The sequence below is a fragment of the Astatotilapia calliptera genome, chromosome 4 (assembly GCF_900246225.1).
Source record: "Astatotilapia calliptera chromosome 4, fAstCal1.2, whole genome shotgun sequence".
Lineage (NCBI taxonomy): Eukaryota > Metazoa > Chordata > Actinopteri > Cichliformes > Cichlidae > Astatotilapia > Astatotilapia calliptera.
The window spans coordinates 19,525,512-19,550,173 of NC_039305.1; positions in this window are offsets into that span (position 1 = coordinate 19,525,512).

Genomic DNA, 24,662 nt, shown 5'->3' on the forward strand with positions numbered 1-24,662 from the left:
CTCTCTTCAGTTCAAAGGATAGTAAAAGACCCAGAAGTGACACAATTTACTACAGAGTCCAGAATCACTCATCAAGTTTGTTCTTCTGTGTTTTAAAGAAAAAACAATTTGCTATAATTTAAAGCTGTTTATAGTCAGAGATTGTTTTTCTGGTTAAAAAAGAAAAAGAACTGCAAGAAGTTCTGTGATCAATAAAATGACAATTGGTGATGATGTGTTAATAATGGAGCAAAAGTTTGCAGAGATCTCCGTCTACAAGAGAAATTTGGTATTCAAAAACTCAGTTATACAGCTTCTAAGTATTTTATCATCATCATATGATATCATTATCATATATCGTATCGTATTATTATATCAGGAGTATCTTTGCCATAGTACTTAAGCTTATAAACACCATGAGAATCTCATTCTCAACTGACCAGATTATTTACAGAGGGATGGTTTGTGAATGCTGCAGGATTGATGCGATGCTGATCTACATTTCTCATTGCTCTGCATGTAGTGCCGGAGGAATCAGCAGTATATTTTTGATGATATATTTCTCATGTACTGTGGATAACTATTATCCAGAGGTAGACCTTAAAGTGCAAAATGGATAAAATATGTGTTTTACTTTATTGGGAGGGAAAAATATTCTATAAAGTGAATTTAAAATTTTATGTGAGTGTATCTAATGAAACCCCCAGGATTTTGTACAGCTGCTCAGCCACTTCTGTCACTGTGGGTGTCGAGCACAATAATAAACAGCAGAATCTTCAGTCTTCAGGCTGTTCATCTGCAGATACAGCTGCTGTCTGCTGTTGTCTCTGGAGACAGTAAACCTGCCTTGGACTGACTGAGAGTAGTAGTTGGTGGCACTGTTAGCATCAGCAGCAATCCATTCCAGCCCTTTTCCAGGAACCTGTCTGATCCAGTGAATCCAGTGGTTGCTGAGTGTGAATCCAGAGGTTGTACAGGTCAATCTGTGAAACTCACCAGGTTGTTTAACTGTTGGTTCAGATTCTGTCAGAGTCTGACCATTAACACCTGCCCCAGTAAAGAGAAAATTAATAACAAACGCACAACTTAAGCATGAACCAAAATATAATGTTATATTATCATCAACAAAGCTTTTCACCTGCCAAGCAGAGAGTTAAAAACAGCAGTCCTGTCCTACAGTCCATCATGTCAGGCTGTGAGTCCACTGTTCTCTGTCATCATCTCTGCAGTCAGACATAAAGAGATAGAAGCTATCAGTGCTTTGCATTGACTCCGCCTCCTCATGAAGGGCAGCTTCTCCCTGATGAAATAAAGACGAGAATCACAACAACCTAAACCTATTCACCTTAACAAGAAAGAAGAAATAACATTTAGTGCCAGATTTACTAATGGTCGGTGGCAACAATAAGCCTTCTCTAACACTAAAAAGCTTCTGGGTTTACTAACACAATGTGGTGTATGTTTTGTGACTAATAAATCTGGACAGGTAATTTTTGCAGATTGCCTTTTTGTATTTGTATCTGCAAGAGTTTCCACCTCAGGAGAAGAACAGAACATGAAAGAAATGAGTTAAATATTTAATTTACTATTACTACACACAATTTATTGCAAATTGTGCTAAATCCAGCACTGAAAAACACATATCTTTGTAATGAGCTTTATTTGTAAGGGGGGGGGATAAAAACAGAAACTAAGGAAAACCTAAACTGGGAAAACTAAGAAACAAGGAACCAACAAACCTGAAAAGCGAGGGGACTTAGAGAAGGGTAATGCGGGGGATGACAAGCAGAAAGGAAAGCATGAAGGTAACACAGACGGACCAGTAACAAGCAGAAGAGAACGCAGGGCTTAAATACACACTGGAGCACACACTCCACACAAAACAGGCACTATCAAAGTAGAACAGCAAATACAACAAGCACGCACAGACACTAGCTTAACACTAAGACATCAGACATGGCAACAGGTAGGGAACACAGAGATATGGGACCAGGGCAGGCACAGAGACACAGAACAGAACAGAGCTCAAAAAATACAAAACAGGAACTAACCCCTAAGAAGAAGAAAATATTACCAAGAATTAACCTGAAACACAAGATAATAATAATCAAAACCAAAACGACTGAGTCACAGACTCAGGACCATGACAAAGTTCTTCTCTGGATAACTCCTGCACTCCACCTGAGTCTTAAAATGAGTTAATACTAACGTGTGAATCCAGAAAATAAAACATTTAACAGCATGATGTAACTGTCAGTGATGATGAAGCTGTAAGTTATATTGTCTAACCATTTTAATTATTAATTGGTGAAGGTAAATAGAGAAAGTATTTTTTGTATTTTAATTACAGTCTCTCACTTTCTTATTTGACACAATAATAAACTCCAGTGTCCTCAGTCAACTATTCATATGTATCCATACTTTGCTGCTGGAATCATCTCTGGAGACGGTGAATCTACCCTGAACTGACTGGCAGTATTAAGTAGGATAAGCTGCTGCTGAAGGCGAATCCAGAGGCTGTACAGATCAATCTGTGGGACTCTCCAGGCCTTTTAATGATTTCATATTCTGTTTAACCATCACTTTCTGCTTAAAATGTTTTTTTAAACCCCCTGAATTAAGTCAGGTCAGAAACAAAAACAATTTATATCAAAACTAGTAAGAGAAAATCTTCATCTGTCCAGTAGAAAGATAAAACCAGCAGACTCTTTAGTCCATAGTGTTATGGACTATCAGTGGGGCGCACTGACAGCCTCGCCTCTGTCAGTGCGCCCCAGGGTGGCTGTGGCTACATTGTAGCTTGCCATCACCAGTGTGTGAATGTGTGTGTGAATGGGTGGATGACAGGTTGTGTAAAGCGCTTTGGGGTCCTTAGGGACTAGAAAAGCGCTATACAAATACAGGCCATTTACCATTTACCATTTACCATAGTGTTAGTTTTTGGTTTTTGCTGCCCTTTGAGCTGAATAGAGCTATTGTTTAAATTAGACTCCTCCTCATATGAAACACATTACTGAAAAATAACTGACTTGGTCCTTACTTGGTGAAAAATATAAACTTTATGTATTACTGCAGTCAAATTGTGACTGGTTATAACAGGAAGGACATCATGATGTCATATTGCCTTTAAAGTAAATAAAAGGTATTATTAGTCATAGTCTATAATGTATATTCTTTACCACAACAGGTTGTGGCAGATGGCTGGTGAGCTTGGGCCTGCCTGGACGTGTCTACATATTAAAAGGAACTTTTAAAAAACTTCAGTCCTTTTCTGAGATCCTGTTTGATTCAGTGTCTGATGTGATCATTCACTGGATATGAATTGAGAGAATGTAAAAGTTGATATGTGTGACTCTGCTGGAGGAGATTCTTGATCATAGATCTGTTAGGGAAAAAAACTATTCATCACCTTTTCATCTTAAAAATTCTCAGTACTGAAAATAACTAATTGCAATAACGAAATTGATGACTGAATTAATTTCTATGGATAACTGTCATGTTCTAGTAAAATCAGGTATGGATCCAAAATAGTCATTTTGCTTGTGCAGAGCTCATCAAAGTCACGTGGCTGATTGAGGTTTTTGCACAGCTGCTCTTCTATTTTCAGTCACTGTGGAATCGAGCACAGAAGTAAACAGCAGAATCTTCAGCTGTCAGACTCTTGATCTCGAGGTACTGAGTGCTGCTCGGAACATCTTGAGTAAAGGTAAATCGGTTTTGAAAGGCACTGGCGTAGCTAGCAACAGTTGTATCTGTGTTTATCCACCCCATCCACTCCAAAGCTTTCCCAGGTTTCTGTCGTATCCAGTTAATGCCATTATTTGTCATTGTATAACCAGATGTGACACATGAAATCTTCACAGTCTCTCCAGGTCTTTTGTCCTCAGAGGGAGGCTGGTCCAGTCTGATATCACACCAAACACCTGTAATTAAGATTAAAGAAATGAAAATAATCATGTTATCACAAAAATGGTCTTTGTAGCTCTAAATTTCTTACCATGAATAGTCAGAACAAATAATAAACCCCAGATTATTATATTTTTCATTCCCTTCATTGTGAACACTGCTGCTTCTGATGCTCTTTCAGAGCTTTCTTTCTCTGTCAGATGACATGACTGTTACTGACGGTGTGTTTATAAAGAAGAAAGACTTTGCATAGAACTCCCTCTGCAGGTTTGAACTGGAATATGAAAAAAATATGGTTTAACATCTGCTGCTGGTACAATATTTTTAGAGAGAAAGAAATGTAGATAGAATACTGTAATGGACCAATGTAAACTGTGCACCTGGGGACAGACTTTGCTGGAAACTTCTGAAAAAAGAAAACTCACCAGAGACCAAAGGATTCACAAAAAATACATAAATCATCATATATTTGTTAAGGGAAGGCCCCATGACTGAAAGGGGCCCTAGAAAATGGTAGAAGAGTCATTTAGGCTTTTTTTTTTTTCAACCACTCATCATAAAAAAAACAAAACGTTTGCTTCACAAATTCCATATCAATGTTTTGTAAGTGTTAGTTTTGTTTATGGTCAGCCTCTGTCTGTCACCCCCCACCCCTCAAGATATGGTTTGGCTCCAGGTTAAATTATAGTTAAATTTTTACTGCCATAGGTAGCAGAGTTTCTTCTTGTGTTCATCCACCCAATCCACTCCAGAGCTCCCCCTGGGCTCTGTCGTATCCAGCCAACATTGTAACCTGTCAGTCTATAACAAGATAGGATACATGACATCTTCACTCTTTCTCCAGGTCTTTTCACCTCTGAGGGATTCTGCTCCAGTTTGATCTCACTCCAAACTTCAGTGAGAAAAAAAGCATGTGATCATGAATAAAAAGAATAGAATAATGAATAAAGCATTTCTGTGAAATTACACAATAAAGAATATAACGCATATAACCAAGAAAACTAAAATTAAAATATTTGTATGAAAAAAAAATCCAAGATGTTCTGGAAGAAATTAAATAAGAATTGAATGCAATGGTTTTATAAAGGACCACAACCTACTAAAGACTTCCGTCTGGAGCCTTTTGGTATGCAAAACTCACTTAAACAACTTATTCTCTATTCTTTATTTTTTTATAAAAGCATATGATGTAATGAACTCTCCCCATCGTAATTCAAAAGACTCTTCTCAAAAGAAGTAAAAATTTTCTCATTTCATTTCATCAGAGTCGCTGTGCTTTTGTCTTTCACAGATGTAAACAGCAGAGTCTTCTGCTGTCAGGCTCCTGATTTCAAGGTACTGTCTGCTGCTGGAGTCTTCTTCAGTCATGATGAAACGACTTTGAAAAGAACTGGAATAGTCAGCAGAGTTTGAGCCTGTGTCCATCCTACCAATCCACTCCAGAGCTCTGCCCGGCCTCTGTCGTATCCAGTGCAAAATAATAGCTTGTCAGGTCATAACCAGATATGATACATGCCATCTTCACTCTCTCTCCGGGTCTTTTCACCTCAGAGGGAGACTGCTCCAGTTTGATCTCACTCCAAACTCCTGCAAGAAGAAAAAAAAGAGTTTTAAATATGTAATGCCATTTCTTGGAGAAACTCTTGAATATCACATTTTTATGGGCCTCATCTCCCTAAATTATTTACTGAACTGGGGACATTTGTTGCTAGTCAGACTTTTTTTTAAAGTATCGAGGAGGTAATGTAACAAATATATGTGCAGACTGTCAGTAAAGGTCCGTCAGTTTTCATGTCATTTATTGATTTACATTGGGAGTAAAGTTGTTATGTTTTATTGAAGGTGAGGAGGCAATAAAATAAAACCTGAAGGATTTTGTACAGCTGCTTAACCAACTTCTATCACTGTGACTCTCGGGCACAATAATAAACAGCAGAATCTTCAGTCTTCAGGCTGTTCATCTGCAGATACAGCTGCTCTCTGCTGTTGTCTCTGGAGATGGTAAAACGGCCTCTGACTGGCTGAGAGTAGTAGATGCTACCACTGCCACTGCTGATATAAGCAATCCACTCCAGTCCTTTTCCAGGAGCCTGTCTGATCCAGGCCATACTGTAGCTGCTGAATGAGATTCCAGATGTTGTACAGGTCAATCTGTGAGACTGGCCAGGTTGTTTAACTGCTGGTTCAGATTCTGTCAGAGTCTGACCATTAACACCTATAAAAATAATGAGAAAATGAATGACGCACACAACTTTAAAGCATGTAACAGATTATTTTAGACCATCAAAAAAACAACTCTTAACCTGCCAAGCAGAGAGTTAAAAACAGCAGTCCTGTCCTGCAGTCCATCATGTTGAGATGAGTCTGATTTCTGTCATCATCCCTGCAGTCAGATATGAAGAAGCTCTCTGGGTTTTTGCATTGACTCCTCCTCTCAGACATTTGTGTCTAGTATCTAAAGAGTAAAGAATAATAAAGGCTTTTTTTTAAATCATGTTTATCTAAATTAATATTTTTGGCATTTCCCAAAATGTTTGCCTGACTTCACAGAGAGAAACAGAATCATGTTATTAGCAAATATTTGCTTTATATTCTTATGAAAGAGTATAGCAGAAGTGTATAGTCTTAATTTAAATAATTTATTGAGAAGATGTGCTATGCTTAGTAATAAATAGATTAGTTTGCTTGTTTTTTTTATTGTTTTTTCACAATATGTAAAAACACAACTTCACACTTATTTAACTTCACCTAGATCATATATCAGACAGTTTATCAAAGCAGTCTATGCATTTAAACAAAACATTTCCTGAAATAAATTATCTGTCATCCTTTTCTCTCCCTGGGATGTACCTGTTCTGTAACATTAGCTAAATACACACACAATTAACAGACTGCATCAGAAGCCTAATTGTAATGCTAAATACAGCACCATAAATGATGCATAAATTATATGTTTTTGTCTCGTACATTTCTTTGTATTCAACCCCTGGAGGGTCCTAGAAAAATGTATACACTAATGGTCTTAGAGCCACAAATCGACCACGCCATAAAAAGTGCTATAAAAAATTTATATATTAATATTTTTTTCCACTCTAAATCTTTTAAAACTACTTCTCCCTGAAATATTCATGTAAAGTTTTAATTATATTTCAGGGGTTTTAACCCTTTTAATCGCAGTTTAATTACATGAGCGCACCGTTTTTTTAGCCCCAAAAAACAAAAAAACGAAATATTTTCCAAAAAAAACATTTGAAGTAATATTTGATTGTTATTATAATTAGGCCTTTAGATGGTCCAAAGATTGGCACCAACATTCATTTCGATCCACTTTTATTTTTTTTGCAGGAGCAGATTTTAAAAAATGCTTCCACCTTTATGCCTAAGGGCAATTCCCCAAAAAGTGCTATAAAAACTTTATATATTCATATTTTTTTTCACTTTAAATTGGTCAGTCTTTTAAAACTACTTCTCCCTGAAATATTCATACAAAGCTTTAATTATATTTTCGTTGTTTTAACCCTTTAAATCCCAGTTGTATTACATGAGCGCCCTGTTCTTTAGCCCCAAAAAACAAAAAAACTAAATATTTTCAAAAAAAAACCATTTGAAGTAATATTTGATTGTTATTATAATTAGGCCTTTAGATGGACCAAAGATTGGCACCAACATTCATTTCGATCCACTTTTATTTTTTTTTGCAGGAGCAGAAAATGGTCCCCAGGCGGCCAAGCAGCTGCTGCACGCCGGGAGGAGTGCCTCTCTCGCGGGTATGTCGCCGAGCAGCCCCGGGGCATACTGGCTGGGTCTCGTGTCTCCAGCATACACGTCCGATACTACGTGACAACAAATATGTCATTTCCTGTTGATTTAAAAAAAAAATGCACCCTCTCAAAGCCCTGAGGGCAGAAAATGGTCCCGCCTGAGCAGCGGGCCAAGCTGCTGCTGCACGCCGGGAATGAGTCTCCCTTTCCCGCAGGTCTCTCTCGGGCAGCCCGCTGGAAAGGTGTATTTTCGAGAAGGCGTCAAATGTGAAACAAGGGCGCCACCTGATGGACAAATAAAAAAATTACAATTCTAAGGCCCCTAGTCCAAAACGAAACCGAAACTTAAAACATGACGATCACTTTGACGGTAATAATTTTGCAGTGAAAAATAGCGTTTATAATGGGTTTCAATGGGGCACAAATCGACCACTAAGACCGATAGTGTAAGTTTGTCTGTAGCTTAGCCACTGAAGCTAATTGAAGGAAGTCAGACTTGAATTTTGGAATAAAATCATATCAAACTTTTTTTTGGAGAATTTGGCTATAGTCCATTCAACACTGTGCAAATGGCATGTAATCAAAATTTGAAAAAGCCACAAAACGACCCCAAGACCATCCAGAGATGTGATGAATATGCAATAGAATTTACTTTTATTTGTTAAATAAAATTATAAATTCATGAAACAAAAACATGTGAATTGTAAAAAAAAAAGAAGCATACTCATGGTCTCACCTGTGACCTGACATGCTGGCATTAGGCTTTAATCTGTGGATTCTTACACTTAAAGTTATTCAGTCTATTTATAGTTGGACACTCCAGTCTCATCACCACACTTTCAGACAGACGTCTGAATGAGTGTTTAGAAGGATTCTAAACATAAACACTGGACATAACTAAGATTTTGAAAGGGAGATGGCCAGTTGAATTATGTGTTTGTTTGATCATTTGTTAGTTTGTATTGCTCAGTTTTTGTTTGTTTGTGTGTGTTTTTTAATGGATTAGCCTTTGTATACTTTGCAGAATTCCATATAAAAAGGGGTTGAGTGCATAATATGAATCATTTATGTTTAAAATACATGTTGTGTTTTATTTGCTCTAAGAAACTCATCTACATTTACCAGTGAACTGATGGTGGTGCAGAGTTTAAATAACGCAAGGTGCTTTTCTTCTTGACTTCTTGACTTCAGCTTGACTTCACCCACCTGAAATTAAAGCTGGCAGGCAGATAATTTCTTCAACCGTCATGATGTGACCTTGACTGAAAACCTTTGAAAACTATTTATTTGATATCTGTTTAAACCATAAATGATTTGGTTCCATCCTGGTCACTGTGGTTGTCGGGCACAATAACAGCAGAATCTTCAGTCTTTAGTCTGTTCATCTGCAGATACACCTGCTGTTTGCTGTTGTCTCTGGAGATAGTAAACCGGCCTTGAACTGACTGAGAGTAGTGGATATAACCACTAGTCTCACTGATCCCAGCAACCCACGCCAGTCCTTTTCCAGGAGCCTGTCTGACCCAGTGCATCCAGTAGTCACTGGATGTGAATCCAGAACCTGTACAGGTCAGTCTGTGAGATTCTCCAGGTCTTTTAACTACTGGTTCAGATTGTGTCAGAGTCTGACCTTCAACACCTGTTAAACAACCAAAACAGTCACTTGCCGTAAACTGGTTAATTGTTTGAAGGCAAATATAACTCAGTATCAGTGAAACTGCCCAAGTGATAAAAAGCAGCAGTCCTCTCGTTATGTCCATCATGTCAGACTGAATTATGACTCCACACTCTCGTCTTCCCTGCAGTCACATAAGTAGGTTTAAGACAGCCAGGTTTTGCATTGACTCCTCCTTACAGAAAGGAAAGAGCTGATGTAGATGTGACAATTATCCTCTTACAGTTCACATTTAGATTTTTCAATACATTTGATTCATTCATCAATTTAGTTCAGTTCACTTCAGTCATTGTATTGTTCCTACTGAAAAACCTGGTTCACAGACAGGCACACAAAAGTCATCCAAAAAGAGAAGAAGAAGAAGAAGAAGAAGAAGAAGAAAAATGACATAAAACCAACAAAAACAATAAAAAAATAGATCAAAAATTTTATTCACGCACAAAATACAGAAAAATGCAAAAAACATAAAAAAATCACAAAACACAATCAGAAAAAATTACTAAAATATACAAAGTACAGGTATCACATAAACTGATTTAAGAACACTATTAGACTGGATCCAGCTGAATTTTTGGTGCTATTACACCTTACTTGTGAAAGCACATTGATGGCTTTTCTTGATCACTTGGTCACTTGGTCACTACACCCTTGGAGTATAAGGGTTCATTAGATGGTATGCATTGCTCAATGCACTGCAAAACCATTCATGTGTGATGGACTTTAGAGCACAGTGGTGTAGTCATATTGTTTGTGAACAGGTTTTCATGCTGTTTTACTATTTAACTGTTTTGAGATTCTTCAAAGAAGCTGAGCAAATGTGATTGCTGTCACCACTGCCCCATATAGACACAAAAAGTATGTACAGTTTCACAGATTTCCTGAAACACCCAACATACACCAATAGCTCTATACTCTGTTTCAATGGATACTGGTTAAATTTGACCTTGGACAGGCACAGTTTACAAACAAATTGCAGCACCTGTAAAAGAGAATACAATTTTAAAGTATTTTTCTTTTTGTGTATTTTGAGTCACTATAATAAAAATCATACAATTCCGGGCTAAAAGAATAACATTTGGGGTATTTTTTAACACTTTCATAATAACTACAAGAAGAGGGCTTTCAGAGGGGGCAACAAAGAGGAGGTGAGGAAGGTCCAGGTGTTACTAAAGGACAAGATCAGAGAGGCTAAGGACAATTACAGGAGGAAGCTGGAGTGGAAACTCCAGCAGAACAGCATGAGAGAGGTGTGGAGGGGCATGAAGACCATCACTGGATTCAGGCCAACCAACAGCAGGGGAGCTGAGGGAGGTGAGAATAGAGCCGACGAGTTGAATCTGTTTTTCAATAGATTCGACACCACAGTGTCTGCTCCCACCCCCACAACCTCACCTGCAGTCAGCCTGGAATCCAGAACCACACCACTGTGCCAGCCTCTCTCTTCACATGTTGCCTCCTGTGAGATTCCTGACACCCCTCCCCCACCCATCACCTTCACTCAATACCAGGTTGAGATGCAAATGAGGAGACTTCACTCAGGCAAGTCTGCTGGACCAGACGGAGTGAGTCCCCTTGTCCTCAAGGCCTGTGCCCCCCAGCTGTGTGGAGTCTTTCATAAACTGTTTATGCTGAGTCTGAGTCTGCAGAGGGTCCCGGTGATGTGGAAGACATCATGCCTCGTCCCTGTACCAAAGACGCCTCGTCCCAGTGGCCCCCAGGATTACAGGCCCGTGGCACTGACCTCCCACATCATGAAGACCCTGGAAAGGCTCATCCTGGACCAGCTGCGACCCATAGTAAGACCACATCTGGATCCCCTTCAGTTCGCTTATCAGCCTCGTCTCGGAACAGAGGACGCCATCATCTACCTGCTCAATCGTGTCTACACCCATCTGGACCAGCCGGCGAGCACTGTGAGGGTCATGTTTTTTGACTTTTCCAGTGCTTTCAACACCATCAGGCCGACCCTCCTGGGTGATAAGTTAGCAGCGATGCAGGTGGATGCTTCTCTGGTGTCCTGGATTGTTGATTACCTGACAGGAAGACCACAATATGTACGTCTCCCACAGTGTGTGTCTGACAAGGTGATTAGCAACACAGGGGCACCACAGGGGACTGTCCTCTCCCCCTTCCTCTTCACCCTCTACACCACAGACTTCAGCCACTGCACAGAGACCTGCCATCTTCAGAAGTTTTCTGATGACTCTGCGGTGGTTGGATGCATCAGCAGGGATGATGAGACAGAGTACCGGGCTGTGGTCGACTCCTTTGTCACGTGGTGTGAGCAGAATCATCTGCAGCTCAACGTGGCAAAGACCAAGGAACTGATCGTGGACTTCAGGAAGACCAGGAAACACTTGACCCCTGTTTCAATCCAGGGGGTCAGTGTTGACATTGTGGAGGACTATAAATACCTTGGAGTACACATTGACAATAAACTGGACTGGGCTAAAAACACCACAGCACTTTACAGGAAGGGCCAGAGTCGTCTCTATTTTTTGAGGCGACTGAGGTCCTTCAACATCTGCCAGAAAATGCTGAGGATTTTCTATGAGTCTGTGGTGGCCAGTGCGATCCTCTATGCTGTTGCATGCTGGGGAGCAGGCTGAGGGTCGCAGATGCCAACAGACTTAATAAACTGATCCGTAAGGCCAGCAATGTTGTGGGGATGGAGCTGGACTCCCTCAAGGTGGTGTCGGAGAGGCGGATGCTGTCCAAGATAAAGACAATGTTGGATAACACCTCCCACCCACTCCATGACATGTTGGTCAGTCACAGGAGCTCGTTCAGTGAGAGACTGAGATTACCGAAAAGCACCACTGAACGACACAGGAAATCATTCCTGCCTGTGGCCATCTCCCTGTACAACGCATCCACTTAACACACTGTTTGCTGCTACAACTACACATGTTTCTTTTCCAAATATTTATTTATAAGTGACTTATGTATGTATGTATGTATATATATGTATATATTGTACTATTCTTAGTTAGCGTATTGTCTGTCTTGTCTTAATGTTGGTTTAAAATGGAGCACTGTAACAAAAAAATAATTTCCCCAGGGATCAATAAAGTATTCTGATTCTGATTCTGATTCTGATAACTAATGATGGATGTATTTAAGGTTATATTTTCTTGATTGTCATCTTTGAGGATTAAACATTGTGTAACTAAGTGATGATCTACGTCCTTTGCAGACTTTACTGGGAATAAGAATTAGAGGGACAAGTGCAATATTGTGAATGAAGCAACTGTAAAGTATTGTAACAGATTTTTAGTACAATGGCAATAAAGATATTCTGATTTTGAAATAAACATAAGCACGTAGCTCTTCCTTGGGATCCACTAATACAATAAAAATGAATCATGGCAGGATTTTGTACAGCTGCTCAGCCCGCAGCTGTCACTGTGGTTCTCGAGCACAATAATAAACAGCAGAATCTTCAGTCTTCAGGCTGTTCATCTGCAGATACACCTGCTGTCTGGTGTTGTCTCTGGAGACAGTAAACCGGCCTCGAACTGACTGAGAGTAGTATGTGCTAGTAACTTGGATAGTTGCAACCCACTCCAGTCCTTTTCCAGGAGCCTGTCTGACCCAGTGCATCCAGTAGCCACTAAATGTGAATCCAGAACCTGTACAGGTCAGTGTATGAGAATCTCCAGGTCTTTTAACTACTGGTTCAGATTGTGTCAGAGTCTGACCATTAACACCTGTCAGAACAAGTTACATGCAGAAAGTTGATTAGTTGTTGGCGACAAGTTTGACTTAACATTAGTGAAATCACTCACCTGCCCATAAAATCATCAAAAGTAGGAGCCCTCTTCTTAGAGCCATCACTCTAAACTGTGTGACCACTGCTGTTTGAAATCTGTCAACTCCTGCAGGACAAGCAGGTTTAAGACATCCAAGTTTTGCATTAACTCCTCCTCACAGACGTTTTGTTTATTTGGGGTTTTTTTTGAGCATCTTGTATTACAAACACAAAACTTAAATTAGCTCACATGAACAGGCTACATAAAACAGTTTACCTCTTAAAGTGTATTTTACGATATACTTACTCATTCTAATTATTTAAGCATAGTGTAATAATATTGTCTATGTCAGAACATTCTTTAATATCACTATACTGAGATGCTATTATATTATGGTTTATCTCAGCGAAATAAATTAAAAATGGAAATATTAATGAAATAAAGAATATAAAAATCTTACTAAAAACCATAGTCACAGTAAGAAAATCCCACTTTTTTAAGGATGAAAGTGTTGTGAAAGCTTTCATAGTAAGGCAGTTTTAGTGAGGGTGTGTATAGTCCCTTATAGTCTTGGAAGTCAAAGTTTGAGAGAGGCATCTGACGAAGGCAACAGCTCTATGAAGGAAGCTGTTTTCCTTAATCTATAAATGCTGGCCTATTTCATCCAGAATCATCTGCCAGACAGCTGTGCTTTGGACAGAGAGAAATCAGGATGCATAGGGTCCTTATCAGGTGGCTGGCATGTAAGTTTGAGAGCTAGATGCCTATCATCCACTGTGGTGCCTTCACCAGGTTCTTCATCAGAAGTGGTAGCCTGTCACAAGGTCCAAATGAGGTTAAGAGTAATTCGCCTTTATCATATTCACTCTACTCAAAGGGAGGACATCATGAAGTTTTATTGGGGTTTGGACAGAAACTGTTCTGAGCTTGTACAGCAACTCAAACAGCTCATTCAACAGCCATCACTGTGAATTTTCAGTCCAGTCCTGAACTGACAAAGTATATTATGTGATGGAAATTTAGTTATAATACTCTACAGTCCTTTTTCAAAATCCTGTCCAATTCATTGTACTTCTAGACTCCCAAATGAAATTCAATTCCAGACCTAATAAGTTTTCTTTAATAACTGTGAGTAATGGGTGTTTTCACATCATTTTACTGTAAAATTACATATTGAGGCATCAAAGTTCCTGTGTACGGGCAGGAAAAATGTATGCAGAGAAAGTGTTAGAAATCCATATAAGATGATCCATAAGAATAAACTAGGATTTACAAATGTGTACTCACTGTACAAATGTGTTTTCTAAATACAAATACAAATCAATTTGACCACAGGTTAAACTATAGAACAATTTGTGTATATCCAAACCTGAATAAATAGTCACCATTGATGCACAATTTCAAATTTAACATTAGAAATTTGATAATTTCAAAAAGCTTTCTGAGCTTACTACTTACAAAAAATATTTATGGCATTGTGTTCCTGCTATTAATCTGATAATCTGTAGAAAAGTCATAAAGAGTTTTCTTAACATAATTGAATAAATAAATAAGATAAGATAAGATAAGATAAGATAAGATAACCTTTATTAGGTTATCTTATCTTATCTTATTTATTTATTCAATTTATTCAAATCTTAGCATTGTCAGTCCCCTTTCCACTCTGTGCCTTGTGTGACTGGGATTCACTTCATAAATATGAATCTGTTCTCAAGAAATAATATTTTCAAGTTACATTTTATACTGAAAAAGCAGAATGGAATTCACTTAAAAAAACATAAATGTGCACAAATCTGTACCCAAGCTTGGCATACAAACATTTCACACACATATGTGTAATTCTTAAATGTGTGGATGGGTTAAGTTAATTGGAAATTCTAAATTAGCCTTATGACTGATAGCGACTTCTTCAGGTTGTATCCCACCTTGTGACAGCAGGTAAAGTCAGCCTGGGACCCTCAGTTCAATAAGCAGTTAAGACTAATAGATGCTCCATGTTATCTAAGTGAGGTAGGAAAAATGCCAGCATTGAGTGTGACCAGAAAGTGCAGCAGTGTGTAGCGTACTTCTGAGCTGACTTGCACATAGATTAAAGAGATATATCCCTACACCTGCTGTGCTGCTTTCACCAGATCTTTCATGTGCGGTTGTAGTCAGTTTGGCACACATTGACTCAATAGTTCCCAATGATCTCAATGGTGTTTGTTTGTTTGCTTTCCTGACTTTGCTAATATTTTGTTTGTATGTAGCAATGTGAAAGCTTTTTACTAGTAATAGAGATACAGCAAATGTAGCTTTTCTTGAAGCTGAGGACTCAAAAATGGCCTGCGACCTGAGGTTTATAAATGTCATTGTTTTGAATTTGCTGTGATTGTTCAAATAGTAAGATCATTTTGGTGTTCAGCATTATAAGATATAAAAACACACACATAATAAAAATATGTATATTTTTCACATACATATTATTTTTATAATATACTTTTTTTTTTTTTTTGAAAACTCAGACCTTGAATATTTAGATGAAACTTGGATATACCAGTCGAAGGTTTGTACACACTTTCTCATTTATTGCTCTTACTTTATTTTCATGACTACGTATTTACATTGTAGATTTTCACTGAAGGCATCAAAACTGTGAATGAACACATATGGAATTATGTAGTGAACAGAAAAGTGTGAAACAACTGGAAATGTTATGGCAAGAACCAATCAGCCAAGTAAAGAAAAACAACAGTCCATCATTACTTTGAGAACTGAAGGTCAGTCAGTCCAGAAAATTGCTAGAACTTTGAATGTGTCCCCAAGTGCAGTCGCAAAAACCATCAAGCACTATGCAACACCTCAGATTAGAGCCCAGATAAATGCCACACAGAGTTCCAGTAGCAGACAAATCTCTACATCAAGTGTTCAGACTAGACTGAACACATCAGGCCTTTATGGTTACGTTGCTAAGAAACCACCTCTAAGGAAAAGCAACAAGCAGAAGAGATTTGGTTGGGCCGAGAAACACAAGGAATGGAAATTAGACCAGTGGAAATCTGTGCTTTAGTTTGATGAGTCCAAATCTGAGACCTTTGGTTCCAGAATAATGAATTTTCTCATCTCTCTATGGTAAAATTATATATGGGGACATGTATATGCAGAAAAACAATAGAAAAGACACAAGGTCGCATGGTTACTTAAAGGCTGCTCCTCTGTTGTCTGTTATTGTTTGATCAAGCACAGGAATAAACAGCAAAATCTTCTGCTGTCAGACACTTGATCTCAAGGTACTGTCTGCTGCTGGAGTCTTCTTCAGTCATGACGAAATGACATTGAAAAGAATGCAGCTCTACATTTCTCGAAGTCAAGCAAGAAGAATAACAGCACTGTGTGCCACAAGAATCAGAAGTATATTGTTGATTGCACATTTCTCATGCACTCTTCAGTGAAGATAATTATACCCTAAACTGTTTGTAAGAATAGTGTTTGGAATTTTCAAAATATTTTTTAATGTATTTTAGTGCTGTAAGCATTAATCTCGTTAAAATAACGTTAACGCCAGAACCGCATTAATGCAGCAAATCTCCGTTAGCAAGTTAGCGCAGATCGCCCCGTACGTGGGACTCATTGGCGTCAACGTGTAAGAGAGGTTAGCTCGTTAACGTATTAGCACCGTGCAGCCCAAAACAATGGCATTAACATCATTTTAACGGGATTAACGCGGACAGCACTACTTTATTTGCAGTGAAGGAAAAATTCTAACTGAATGGACCATTGTATATGAGTGGATGTAATAAGTTGTGTAGGATTTTGCACAGCTGCTCAGCCACTTCTGTCACTGTGAGTCTCGAGCACAATAATAAACAGCAGAATCTTCAGTCTTCAGGCTGTTCATCTGCAGATACAGCTGCTGTTTGCTGTTGTCTCTGGAGACAGTAAACCTGCCTTGAACTGACTGTGAATAGCAATTAGTGCTACTGCTAGTATCAGCAGCAATCCACTCCAGGCCTTTTCCAGGAGCCTGTCTGACCCAGTGAATCCAGTGGCTGCTGAGTGTAAATCCAGAGGTTGTACAGGTCAATCTGTGAGACTGACCAGGTTGTTTAACTGCTGATTCAGATTCTGTCAGAGTCTGACCATTAACACCTGCCCCAGTAAAGAGAAAATTAATGACAAATGCACAACTTAAAAAGGATGGCCCAAAATATAATTTTAGATTATCATCAACAAAGCTTTTCACCTGCTAAGCAGAGAGTTAAAAACAGCAGTCCTGTCTTACAGTCCATCATGTCAGGCTGTGAGTCCACTGTTCTCTGTCCTCATCGCTGCAGTCAGACATAAAGAGATAGAAGCAGTACTTTTGCATTGACTCCACCTCCAGCTTTTTTCTAATTTCACTGACAACGTGATCTAGGTCAGGATAGGTGGGTCCAAAAATCGATAAGGTTGAGCGGTGTGCTAAGAATCGCAGCAACTTTACACTACTCTCCTTGACAAGCTTGTTGTGCCCACTGTGTAAAAGCTACTAATTACAGTAGATGGACAACAAAATAATTTCTTACTTTCTTACAATGTGTTTGTTTTATGCGGGTCATATAAATGAGAACAGCTGCTTATCAGTGAGGAAAGAACATTTACTGGCAGATTTACTAACAGCCTGTGGCAGCACAAAGCCTTCTTTAACACTATCTAAAAAACTAAAAATCTTCTGAGTTATAATAAAGAGATGTGTTGCCATTTTCATGACTAAAAGTTTTGCCCAGTTTTTTGCAGATGGCCTTGTGTTGTACGTTCTACACACACACTCACACGCACACACACAAAGGTAGCAGAGTTTCTTGCTGTGCTCATCCACCCAATCCATACGACACAGACCGGGGGGAGCTCTGGAGTGGATTGGGTGGATGAGCACAGGAAGAAACTCTGCTACCTTTGTGTGTGTGCGTGTGAGTGTGTGTGTAGAACGTACAACACACGGCCATCTGCAAAAAAACTGGGCAAAACTTTTGAATCCAGCCAACATTGTAACCTGTCAGTCTATAACCTGATAGATGACATCTTCACTCTCTCTCCAGGTCTTTTCACCTCAGAGGGATTCTGCTCCAGTTTGATCTCACTCCAAACTCCACTGAGAAAAAAAAAATATCATGTGATCATGAATGATCATGAATGATCACATGCATCAGTGCACACTGTCAGTAGAGATTCATCTATATGTGGTGTAAAGTTGTTCTGTTATATTGCAGGTGGGGAGCCAAACTGTAATCTCAGAGTTAAGAGAAATGCCAGCTTTTCTCCAGAATCAGCAGTAAATTTTCATGTGTGCTCCTTAGCGAAGATAATTATACAGTGTCACAGCTTAAACTTCTTATAAAATAGCAAATGGTGTGTCACTTTTTAAAATATATGTTATACTTTATTGGGTGTGAATAAGTTCTCTAAATGGTACACATTAGGTGAGAGAGTATAATAAAGCCTGAAGGATTTTGTACAGCTGCTTAACCAACTACTATCATTGTGGGTGTCGAGCACAGTAATAAACAGCAGAATCTTCAGTCTTCAGGCTGTTCATCTGCAGATACACCTGCTGTTTGCTGTTGTCTCTGGAGATAGTAAACCGGCCTTGAACTGACTGAGAGTAGTGGATATAACCACTAGTCTCACTGATCCCAGCAACCCACGCCAGTCCTTTTCCAGGAGCCTGTCTGACCCAGTGCATCCAGTAGTCACTGGATGTGAATCCAGAACCTGTACAGGTCAGTCTGTGAGATTCTCCAGGTCTTTTAACTACTGGTTCAGATTGTGTCAGAGTCTGACCTTCAACACCTGTTAAACAACCAAAACAGTCACTTGCCGTAAACTGGTTAATTGTTTGAAGGCAAATATAACTCAGTATCAGTGAAACTGCCCAAGTGATAAAAAGCAGCAGTCCTCTCGTTATGTCCATCATGTCAGACTGAATTATGACTCCACACTCTCGTCTTCCCTGCAGTCACATAAGTAGGTTTAAGACAGCCAGGTTTTGCATTGACTCCTCCTTACAGAAAGGAAAGAGCTGATGTAGATGTGACAATTATCCTCTTACAGTTCACATTTAGATTTTTCAATACATTTGATTCATTCATCAATTTAGTTCAGTTCACTTCAGTCATTGTATTGTTCCTACTGAAAAACCTGGTTCACAGACAGGCACACAAAAGTCATCCAAAAAGAGAAGAAGAAGAAGAAGAAGAAGAAGAAAAATGACATAAAACCAACAAAAACAATAAAAAAATAGATCAAAAATTTTATTCACGCACAAAATACAGAAAAATGCAAAAAACATAAAAAAATCACAAAACACAATCAGAAAAAATTACTAAAATATACAAAGTACAGGTATCACATAAACTGATTTAAGAACACTATTAGACTGGATCCAGCTGAATTTTTGGTGCTATTACACCTTACTTGTGAAAGCACATTGATGGCTTTTCTTGATCACTTGGTCACTTGGTCACTACACCCTTGGAGTATAAGGGTTCATTAGATGGTATGCATTGCTCAATGCACTGCAAAACCATTCATGTGTGATGGACTTTAGAGCACAGTGGTGTAGTCATATTGTTTGTGAACAGGTTTTCATGCTGTTTTACTATTTAACTGTTTTGAGATTCTTCAAAGAAGCTGAGCAAATGTGATTGCTGTCACCACTGCCCCATATAGACACAAAAAGTATGTACAGTTTCACAGATTTCCTGAAACACCCAACATACACCAATAGCTCTATACTCTGTTTCAATGGATACTGGTTAAATTTGACCTTGGACAGGCACAGTTTACAAACAAATTGCAGCACCTGTAAAAGAGAATACAATTTTAAAGTATTTTTCTTTTTGTGTATTTTGAGTCACTATAATAAAAATCATACAATTCCGGGCTAAAAGAATAACATTTGGGGTATTTTTTAACACTTTCATAATAACTACAAGAAGAGGGCTTTCAGAGGGGGCAACAAAGAGGAGGTGAGGAAGGTCCAGGTGTTACTAAAGGACAAGATCAGAGAGGCTAAGGACAATTACAGGAGGAAGCTGGAGTGGAAACTCCAGCAGAACAGCATGAGAGAGGTGTGGAGGGGCATGAAGACCATCACTGGATTCAGGCCAACCAACAGCAGGGGAGCTGAGGGAGGTGAGAATAGAGCCGACGAGTTGAATCTGTTTTTCAATAGATTCGACACCACAGTGTCTGCTCCCACCCCCACAACCTCACCTGCAGTCAGCCTGGAATCCAGAACCACACCACTGTGCCAGCCTCTCTCTTCACATGTTGCCTCCTGTGAGATTCCTGACACCCCTCCCCCACCCATCACCTTCACTCAATACCAGGTTGAGATGCAAATGAGGAGACTTCACTCAGGCAAGTCTGCTGGACCAGACGGAGTGAGTCCCCTTGTCCTCAAGGCCTGTGCCCCCCAGCTGTGTGGAGTCTTTCATAAACTGTTTATGCTGAGTCTGAGTCTGCAGAGGGTCCCGGTGATGTGGAAGACATCATGCCTCGTCCCTGTACCAAAGACGCCTCGTCCCAGTGGCCCCCAGGATTACAGGCCCGTGGCACTGACCTCCCACATCATGAAGACCCTGGAAAGGCTCATCCTGGACCAGCTGCGACCCATAGTAAGACCACATCTGGATCCCCTTCAGTTCGCTTATCAGCCTCGTCTCGGAACAGAGGACGCCATCATCTACCTGCTCAATCGTGTCTACACCCATCTGGACCAGCCGGCGAGCACTGTGAGGGTCATGTTTTTTGACTTTTCCAGTGCTTTCAACACCATCAGGCCGACCCTCCTGGGTGATAAGTTAGCAGCGATGCAGGTGGATGCTTCTCTGGTGTCCTGGATTGTTGATTACCTGACAGGAAGACCACAATATGTACGTCTCCCACAGTGTGTGTCTGACAAGGTGATTAGCAACACAGGGGCACCACAGGGGACTGTCCTCTCCCCCTTCCTCTTCACCCTCTACACCACAGACTTCAGCCACTGCACAGAGACCTGCCATCTTCAGAAGTTTTCTGATGACTCTGCGGTGGTTGGATGCATCAGCAGGGATGATGAGACAGAGTACCGGGCTGTGGTCGACTCCTTTGTCACGTGGTGTGAGCAGAATCATCTGCAGCTCAACGTGGCAAAGACCAAGGAACTGATCGTGGACTTCAGGAAGACCAGGAAACACTTGACCCCTGTTTCAATCCAGGGGGTCAGTGTTGACATTGTGGAGGACTATAAATACCTTGGAGTACACATTGACAATAAACTGGACTGGGCTAAAAACACCACAGCACTTTACAGGAAGGGCCAGAGTCGTCTCTATTTTTTGAGGCGACTGAGGTCCTTCAACATCTGCCAGAAAATGCTGAGGATTTTCTATGAGTCTGTTGTGGCCAGTGCGATCCTCTATGCTGTTGCATGCTGGGGGAGCAGGCTGAGGGTCGCAGATGCCAACAGACTTAATAAACTGATCCGTAAGGCCAGCAATGTTGTGGGGATGGAGCTGGACTCCCTCAAGGTGGTGTCGGAGAGGCGGATGCTGTCCAAGATAAAGACAATGTTGGATAACACCTCCCACCCACTCCATGACATGTTGGTCAGTCACAGGAGCTCGTTCAGTGAGAGACTGAGATTACCGAAAAGCACCACTGAACGACACAGGAAATCATTCCTGCCTGTGGCCATCTCCCTGTACAACGCATCCACTTAACACACTGTTTGCTGCTACAACTACACATGTTTCTTTTCCAAATATTTATTTATAAGTGACTTATGTATGTATGTATGTATATATATGTATATATTGTACTATTCTTAGTTAGCGTATTGTCTGTCTTGTCTTAATGTTGGTTTAAAATGGAGCACTGTAACAAAAAATAATTTCCCCCAGGGATCAATAAAGTATTCTGATTCTGATTCTGATTCTGATAACTAATGATGGATGTATTTAAGGTTATATTTTCTTGATTGTCATCTTTGAGGATTAAACATTGTGTAACTAAGTGATGATCTACGTCCTTTGCAGACTTTACTGGGAATAAGAATTAGAGGGACAAGTGCAATATTGTGAATGAAGCAACTGTAAAGTATTGTAACAGATTTTTAGTACAATGGCAATAAAGATATTCTGATTTTGAAATAAACATAAGCACGTAGCTCTTCCTTGGGATCCACTAATACAATAAAAATGAATCATGGCAGGATTTTGTACAGCTGCTCAGCCCGCAGCTGTCACTGTGGTTCTCGAGCACAATAATAAACAGCAGAATCTTCAGTCTTCAGGCTGTTCATCTGCAGATACACCTGCTGTCTGGTGTTGTCTCTGGAGACAGTAAACCGGCCTCGAACTGACTGAGAGTAGTATGTGCTAGTAACTTGGATAGTTGCAACCCACTCCAGTCCTTTTCCAGGAGCCTGTCTGACCCAGTGCATCCAGTAGCCACTAAATGTGAATCCAGAACCTGTACAGGTCAGTGTATGAGAATCTCCAGGTCTTTTAACTACTGGTTCAGATTGTGTCAGAGTCTGACCATTAACACCTGTCAGAACAAGTTACATGCAGAAAGTTGATTAGTTGTTGGCGACAAGTTTGACTTAACATTAGTGAAATCACTCACCTGCCCATAAAATCATCAAAAGTAGGAGCCCTCTTCTTAGAGCCATCACTCTAAACTGTGTGACCACTGCTGTTTGAAATCTGTCAACTCCTGCAGGACAAGCAGGTTTAAGACATCCAAGTTTTGCATTAACTCCTCCTCACAGACGTTTTTGTTTATTTGGGGTTTTTTTTGAGCATCTTGTATTACAAACACAAAACTTAAATTAGCTCACATGAACAGGCTACATAAAACAGTTTACCTCTTAAAGTGTATTTTACGATATACTTACTCATTCTAATTATTTAAGCATAGTGTAATAATATTGTCTATGTCAGAACATTCTTTAATATCACTATACTGAGATGCTATTATATTATGGTTTATCTCAGCGAAATAAATTAAAAATGGAAATATTAATGAAATAAAGAATATAAAAATCTTACTAAAAACCATAGTCACAGTAAGAAAATCCCACTTTTTTAAGGATGAAAGTGTTGTGAAAGCTTTCATAGTAAGGCAGTTTTAGTGAGGGTGTGTATAGTCCCTTATAGTCTTGGAAGTCAAAGTTTGAGAGAGGCATCTGACGAAGGCAACAGCTCTATGAAGGAAGCTGTTTTCCTTAATCTATAAATGCTGGCCTATTTCATCCAGAATCATCTGCCAGACAGCTGTGCTTTGGACAGAGAGAAATCAGGATGCATAGGGTCCTTATCAGGTGGCTGGCATGTAAGTTTGAGAGCTAGATGCCTATCATCCACTGTGGTGCCTTCACCAGGTTCTTCATCAGAAGTGGTAGCCTGTCACAAGGTCCAAATGAGGTTAAGAGTAATTCGCCTTTATCATATTCACTCTACTCAAAGGGAGGACATCATGAAGTTTTATTGGGGTTTGGACAGAAACTGTTCTGAGCTTGTACAGCAACTCAAACAGCTCATTCAACAGCCATCACTGTGAATTTTCAGTCCAGTCCTGAACTGACAAAGTATATTATGTGATGGAAATTTAGTTATAATACTCTACAGTCCTTTTTCAAAATCCTGTCCAATTCATTGTACTTCTAGACTCCCAAATGAAATTCAATTCCAGACCTAATAAGTTTTCTTTAATAACTGTGAGTAATGGGTGTTTTCACATCATTTTACTGTAAAATTACATATTGAGGCATCAAAGTTCCTGTGTACGGGCAGGAAAAATGTATGCAGAGAAAGTGTTAGAAATCCATATAAGATGATCCATAAGAATAAACTAGGATTTACAAATGTGTACTCACTGTACAAATGTGTTTTCTAAATACAAATACAAATCAATTTGACCACAGGTTAAACTATAGAACAATTTGTGTATATCCAAACCTGAATAAATAGTCACCATTGATGCACAATTTCAAATTTAACATTAGAAATTTGATAATTTCAAAAAGCTTTCTGAGCTTACTACTTACAAAAAATATTTATGGCATTGTGTTCCTGCTATTAATCTGATAATCTGTAGAAAAGTCATAAAGAGTTTTCTTAACATAATTGAATAAATAAATAAGATAAGATAAGATAAGATAAGATAAGATAAGATAAGATAACCTTTATTAGGTTATCTTATCTTATCTTATTTATTTATTCAATTTATTCAAATCTTAGCATTGTCAGTCCCCTTTCCACTCTGTGCCTTGTGTGACTGGGATTCACTTCATAAATATGAATCTGTTCTCAAGAAATAATATTTTCAAGTTACATTTTATACTGAAAAAGCAGAATGGAATTCACTTAAAAAAACATAAATGTGCACAAATCTGTACCCAAGCTTGGCATACAAACATTTCACACACATATGTGTAATTCTTAAATGTGTGGATGGGTTAAGTTAATTGGAAATTCTAAATTAGCCTTATGACTGATAGCGACTTCTTCAGGTTGTATCCCACCTTGTGACAGCAGGTAAAGTCAGCCTGGGACCCTCAGTTCAATAAGCAGTTAAGACTAA